At 40.5% G+C, this 7,483-nt stretch overlaps 1 long non-coding RNA gene across 2 annotated transcripts in view; it reads left to right on the top strand.

Moving 5' to 3' along the window:
* LOC131993352 (uncharacterized) overlaps window positions 1–7,483 on the top strand; it is a 94,523-nt gene that overhangs the window by 2,391 nt on the left and 84,649 nt on the right. For both annotated transcript variants that reach the window (XR_009396303.1, XR_009396304.1), the window contains exon 2: window positions 7–139. This is a non-coding gene — a long non-coding RNA (uncharacterized LOC131993352). The remainder of the gene's footprint in view (window positions 1–6; window positions 140–7,483) is intronic.

Genomic DNA, 7,483 nt, shown 5'->3' with positions numbered 1-7,483 from the left:
TCACAGGTCAGAGGGCAGCTACATCTGGATGTGAGAGAGTGTCTCAGCCTGGCTCGAGGACTTCTCTGGAAAGCAGATGCTTCCGTTTGTGGTTGCTTGAGCTCATGCTCATGTGCTCGACTGCTGTCCTCAATGTACAGTAAGTAACAAAAACATTTTATTGACCACATGCAGCCAAATAGGTTACAGCTTAAAACAGTTATGTGTAACAGTCCAGCTCAGCCTAATGATACCCCTTTACCCCCCTTACACCTACTGTGTGCATTGTTTTTTCAGAGCAGGAAGATGTGTTACAATTTGCATTCCACAATATCTACAGTTAGTGATTGAGGTTGATGATTTGCAGAAGTTCCATAAATCAGACTCACTGTTATTAGCATAGGTCAAATCAAAATACCCTGTAAACTAACTTCTGTATGCAGGCAGTTGACAATTTATTGTCTGCCTGCATCATTGAGATTTTCCCTTCTGGGCAAAAACAAAGAGATTGTTTGTCAGTAAAAGGTCAACGCCTACTCTCAGTGGTCTTGTGGTGCACTTAGTTTGTGGGAACACAGTAAATCAGAATATGCATGTTATTGTGACTGCAAGTGTAATGAGGGTTTTTCTTTACTTATTGACATTGACCTGTTGCTGTTTTAGAGGGCTTGTCTCTGGGTGGGCGTGCACAAGCAGAATATGAGTAGCTAGACAGTCCAAGTTTGAATGTCAAGGGGGAACTTGGAGTTTGGAATGCAAGTGCATGTCTGAACATTATACCATGAGATTAAGAAATGCTTCAGATGACAGTACACACTCTCTACTTACTTTCTATTGGGCTATAATGCTGGTGTGTGTATGGACAGGCAGCACATTTGATTGAAGAACTGCCGTATGGGACATTTTACCGCTTGTCTAAATCCTCCACCTCCATGTCATTTTAACACAAATCATTTATCACTATAGGTACGAGACTCTATCCTTCACCACCATTCACCACTTGACAGACATCATTTCCTGCTTTCCCAACCCACCACAATCGGAAATTGCGCTGTCTATTTGACATGTGTCTGGAGTTCTTAAGTCTTCATTTGAATTGCAAAGCTGGTAGAATCAGGCCTTTTTTGAATGCATTGTGTGATGTTTTGGCTGAAAACACTGAGGCCCTGTGGGATGACACGTGTCATCTGCCATCACTTCAGAGCTGCCCTCACTTTACACTAACTGATGAGGGTTGGTGTTGTCTAATAACTAAAGACCCTTGTCAGGGAGGGAGGGGGGAGTGCAGGCTGACACTTGCATGAGGGTAAACTAGTAAGGCTGACAGAAGAGTGCTGGGAGAACATGGGTATTGCAGTTTGAGTGAAGCAGAGAGAAAAGGACATATCATGAATCCGGAGTAGTCGGCTTGCCTCCAACTGTTACAGAGAGAATGATTGAATGGAGGGTAGCATACCGCAGTCTTAGTAAATTAAAGGTATCCACAGCTCTCACCTCCTCTTAGCTCAGCTTGGAGTCCTGAATGAAGCTGTCACAGCGGGCTGGTGCCTCCCTGCCTTCACTACAGGATTGCTTTCTACCAGTGGGACCAGATGTAACCTACATCTGTCATGCTTTATTAGCTATGTCAATCTGGATGGCACTGTTCATTTTGCCTTCACAAATGTTTTTTTTTTTTTTTTTTTAATTTCTTTTCAGTGTGCATATTTAGGCAATTATGATTTTGCAATTTCAAGCTTCCAGCATTGAACTTTTAGCCATCCTTTTATCTTGCTGTTGAACATACTCTCATTTTGAGTTTAACTAAAGTTGATCAGTCTTTAAGGGGGATCACAAAATTAGGCTCATCTCCACGGGGAAACTCCATTTTACACTTCAGCAAGCATCTTTCATGTTTTTCAGCGTGACGGAAGATTGGACTTCATTCCTTTGCTTCCTGTTTGATATTGATTGACGTTTAATTTCCTAACAGGATTGATCCCTGTATGTCTCACCCTGAATTCTCTTCTATGCATTTACGATTATTAGATGCAGCTTCCCTTTTTAAAATGTGATGGGGAAAATTATTTTGAAGCCTCCATGAAAGAGATTTCCCACCTTGAATGCAGATGAATGGTGAAATTGTGTATATAGGCAAAGAGCTACCCACAGCGCCCAGTGGGACGTCTCCATCTACATTGCTTTCATGTGAATGTCATGTAAAACGGGCTTCCCTTAAATACACCGTGAATACTAATCCATATTTGATCTGCTTTCATGTTTTTAATAGACTCACAATTTTGCTAGCTTGACTAAGTATTTCTTTCTCATGTGCATCATGAATTTATTTATGTGTTTGGAGGTTTATTAAATGAAAAGCAAGGTTATGTGTGCTCATAAAACAGTGTGTACAGTGCAAAATGCTCACACAAGTAAAAGGGTTTTGATGAGTAGCCTAAAAGTGATATGTGTTGTTCCTCCACCTAGTGGCAGTGCAGAGGACAGCACCTCAGCCCACACTCCAACATACAGACCTTTTGCCACTTCCTACACCCCATGTTTCCCTATAATGAAATATTTGATGATAAGTGAGAACATTGCTTCAGCAGATGGACAGGCCTTTGCTGACATGTAGTGTTTTCTCACTGTAATACTTCTCTAATAGCATCCAGGATTGAAGTGTTTATGGATGAACTCGTGTCATGCTGTGCTGTTGGAGGCCAGTTGTAATGCAGAGCTATATTTAAACTTCCCCTGGGGTGCCATTAAATCATGTAATTTCTTCGTCAGGCCTGGCTGACCTCATTTTAATATCCACATCAGACAGCATTAAGAAAAAACATTAAAAAGAGGCATATTGAATTTTGTATCTACTGTGCTATCTTATGTTTTATATTTAAGCCCTTTTGCAGACAGTCTCATCATGTAAGACTTACAAGCAGAATGAGCTGAAATTCTTCACATTTGAATGTTGGAAAAGCAGGGGAATGATATTATGTGCTGTGATACTGTTGTGTGTTTGTTTTTGTCGGCTGCCAGGAGGGAGAGTTGAAAGCGTGTCTATGTATAGTTCTGCAAAGCGGCAATCCATTTGGACCACCAAGAGAAATGAGAAAATCATAAAAGGTTGATGCATAAAATGGCTGCATTGTTGTTTTTTACGTTGCCGGGCATAAGAATACAGAATGTATTTTTCACTCAGCTTAATAGGATATAAAATTTTAATTGTGTTTCACTGTATTATTTTGGGAAAAAGGGGACCGACTGAGGCTTCACATTGTATTAGAACCTTATAGACTGTAAAATTTAATTTGGCTTCAGTTTTATTAGCAGATAAGTAGGTTAGCGTTTGACAGTGTTAATGTTTGGACTGTACAAATGTTCTCAATTAGTCCTGTATGACAGTAGAAACCCTGGTCTGTTAGCTCATGCAGCTGCAGTACTCCTAACCTTGAGTGGGTGTTCACATCCACAGGGGATGGAAGACACCCCTTCTCTTCAAAAGCAAGTGGCAGAGAGGGGGGCAGGGTGGGGGGTACAGACTTGGAGACAGATATTTATAGAGAGAGTGGGAGAAAGTGAGATTGTGGCTTGAAAGGTTAAAGTAAGAGGGAGCAGCAGAATGACAGAGGAGGAGAATGACAGAGTTGTCGGGTGAAAGAGAAAGATGGTGGAAAATGAAGATAAAGCGAGAAGACTTAGAAATGTATGATGCTACAGACATCACCAGAGGCAGTTTGGACCCTGCTGCAAAATTCTGTGTCTCTGTAGGTCAGGTTGGCACTTTATTGTCTGTGTTGACTCTAATTAAGTCCTGCAGATATTGTAAATGAGTCACTGAAGGGCTAGAGGAAATATCTTCTTCGGCAATGTCCTGCATTTATATGTCCATTGTTTCGCCCCCTGTGTCATCTACTCCTCAGCCTATAAACACGACTTTACTGTGCTGATCCTAAAAGCAGATTGTTAATACCATGAGAGCATTTTAATTATTTATATGCTGCAGAAATAATATATGTACCTGAGTTTATTAGCATAGTCAGTTGAAGTGAAATGTGCTTTGCTGAAGTGTTATTAATCTTGAATATAGCTCATTCATAAGCCAGAATGTGAACTCAAAGCTTTAATATTACCATCTGTGTAGAATTATTTCACTAAGAAGACAGCTAAAACAGTAAATCACTTTCTCTGAAGTAAAATTTGACCAAATCTGTAGTTCTTTTTTCTGCTCTGACAACTGAGGCAGCCATTTCTTCAAGGCACCCAGGAATCTATTGGCCTTATGACATCAAATCACTGCAAGGCTCCAGACTCCCAGCGAGCCTCCCACCCTGTAATTACAGTTTCCTATCTACAGGGATTGTCCCGACCAGGTCCACTGAGACTCGGCACTAAATCTCCTTGATGTCGCCAGTCAGCCATCCAGATAGGTAGCTGGACAGCCTGGAAAAAGGCAGGGCCTCCTGGAAGTGAGCTCCTCTCCGGGGTGCTTGATGTATCACGGGCTGATTTTAACGGATGGTCTCTCCTCCCACACTGGGCCGTTCTGAAGTCATTGTCACACTGGGCAAATGTGTCCAGGAGGATGGATGGGAGTTTGCCGTGTTCAGGATAGGGTGGAAAAAATGTTGTCTTGTGAACGCACGGCTGATGAGATGGCGCAGCAGCCATTTTCCTGCTGTAAAGGGATGGAGTTTTGTGGAAGATGGGCTGTCAAGAAAAGGTACAAATGAGGATATGTGGAGGGAGTGTGATAGTTACAAGTAAGATGTTCAGCCTTGTACCTGTACGCTGTGTGTGCTTTGCTAGTGCAGGCGGTATACATATATTACAATTAGTTTGATCAATGATTCTTGAGGATCATCTTGCAAGGATGAAGCACAGCAACAAAACATGTAATTTTGAATAGAATACTCCATGGAAAAAGTAAGAAATAGGAACAAAGGAACACAGAGAGCATAGACCATCAAGAATATCCATGGTCAATGTATATGTGGATGTTTCATTTTCCATTTTTTCCCCCATCTATTTAAAATAAGTGTAACAAGTGCTCAATTTAGTTTTTATGTAGAAGGACGATTGACTGAGAGCGCCGCTGAATTTTAGTGACATGTTTCAATTTATTATAAGGATCTTTGGTTCCTTTATGTTGAAAAGGTCTTTTTAAAGGACATGAATTAGACTGAGATGTAAAACATTTCATTGAGTGTTGTTGCATGCTCAGAGGGGTTTGATGATAAAAGGTACTCAGTGCCTTTAGTTTGAAATACTGATTTTTTTTAATGTTGTTGTCCAAAAGTAGATTAAACACTTTTCAAGTCAATGCAATGCTTTTGAAACAAAGATAAAATAATCAGACTTTCTCAGTGGAACAGGGTGGAACAAGGCCACACCGCACTGTTGTCTTCAACAAAAGTTGGTTAAAACATTTAGGTAAAGTGACACTGTGCACAATATGCAGAAATATTCTCCCCACTGGCGTCTGGCAGGAGGTTCCGTAGCATCCGCTGCAGAACAACCAAACTCAGGAACAGTTACTTCCCCCTGGCCATCAGACTGCTTAATACTAAATAATCCTACTTGTAAAGTGCAATTAATCATCTGTGCAATATTTCAGACACTGCTGCTAACTATTTAGGGTGCAATATTTCATGTATATACTCGGACACTGTTATTTTTATTTTTATACACATTTTTATATATACCGGTAGATATATTTATAGCTACAGTCCACAGTATTTATTAACAGGTACTGCTCACCAGTTCTGTGTCCTCCGGTAGCCAAGCAATAACATTTGGTTGCCAGATTCACTTTTGTGTTTTTTGTGCAATTACAATCAAAGAAAGTCTAAGTCTAAATATGAAGCAATGATAAAGCATATATAGAAAACCCATTATGTATAGTCATTCATAACCATGCATATCAGCGTGTCAGTTCACAAGAAAAGTGGGACCGGTTGTGCTTTGAGCTGGTCTGCCATGCAATCAAATTTGCATTAGTACGAAAAATGAAAGAGAAATAAAAAAAGGAAGACAGATAGCTGAAGGGGCTTTTTTTTTTGAAAGCCTGCTTAGTCGAGCACAGTTATTATGAGAGTATCAATCCACATTACGACACACTGCTGTTCCACTCATTTACAACACGCTGCCAGTCCTCAAATGGGAATATCACAGTTACTGTATTTAAAAGTCACATTCAATATTTGTTATTCTTCCAGCTTCAGTTGGAGAGAAATGATAATAAGCCTTCTAAGCCATGCAGAGCTTTGACTCCTTGTTACTGCACTGCAGGTTTTATCCTGGCTTGTATGAGGCAACACATGGTGAGAGCTTAACACTCATGCCTCTTATTTTCCTAAAATCGGGTGCAAATGCAATGGCAACTGCAAACTGGGGGTGCAAGCTTGCAAACAAGTAATTGTTGCAATTTTTCAATTGCTGAGAGGAGTTTGAAGCTTGATGAATGTGTTTACAGTAGGATGAAGACAGATCAGCAGATGGTGGGCCTCAATAAAGGCAAATCAAATCAGCTCCTCTCTTTTCCTTTAAAAGCAGCAGATAGACCCATATTTGGTTTTGGGGGGGTTTAACACAGACATTATATTAAAGGTCTCTGTGTTCTTTGAGCTTCTGCTTATCTGTGGACTTTCCAGTGTCTACAGTTCACTTCACTCTCAGTATACTCTCACTTTGGAATCGTCCCAGAAAAGAATGGGTCAATACAGGAAACTCCCAGAAGTTAATGGTTCACTTTAACCCTGTGAAAGAGAGATCAATAAAACAAATTGGCACATTTAACACAGGTTTCCTCAAATGTCTGGCATGTTATTTAAAGAAACACAGTAGAGATTGAGCTGGTTGCTGTTAATGTATGAGGAAGTCTACCAGATTGAACTGGTTAGAGATGTTTCTGTACAGCTTTGAAGTTGAACTACACCACTAAATATTCAACATATTCACCATAGCTGTGACCATGTGTGTATATGGATCTTTGTGTTCATGCATTCACTCACACAAAACCTCACACATGTTTGACCCCCATGTCAAATTTCAGACTCCTACGGTGAAAAAAACTGTGGCCACGAAAGGATGGGTACGTTTCTGTGAACTGACCAACTACAATAACAGAGTGACCTACAGAGCTGCTGATCACAGCTAAAAAACACAACATTCAGCTCCCTCTGATCACATCACTCCTCAGTGGCTTTCAATGGTTCATGTCACAGCTACAGTAGAACAGCCTCACACCATTAAGTGATATTTTTCAAAATCTAGCCTTTGATTTGGTGCTAAAAGCTGAAGTGCCAAAACCTCACAGTTTTATTGAGTAATACCCTGTTTGTGTTCAGACCTGAGAAACTGCATTCCTTCTGTGTCCACTCTTATCACCATCACCATGGGTATCCACCATAATGCCACACACATTCTATGTTTGAAGGTATGAAATATTGCAACAATCTGTGGAATAGCCACGGAATCACTCAAATTTCCGTGAAACTGACACGGATTTCGCTACAATGCAAGT

This window comes from Centropristis striata, chromosome 20, assembly GCF_030273125.1.
Source record: "Centropristis striata isolate RG_2023a ecotype Rhode Island chromosome 20, C.striata_1.0, whole genome shotgun sequence".
NCBI lineage: Eukaryota > Metazoa > Chordata > Actinopteri > Perciformes > Serranidae > Centropristis > Centropristis striata.
Note: the sequence above shows the minus strand (reverse complement) of the source record. Positions and strands in the feature narration are given on the sequence as shown.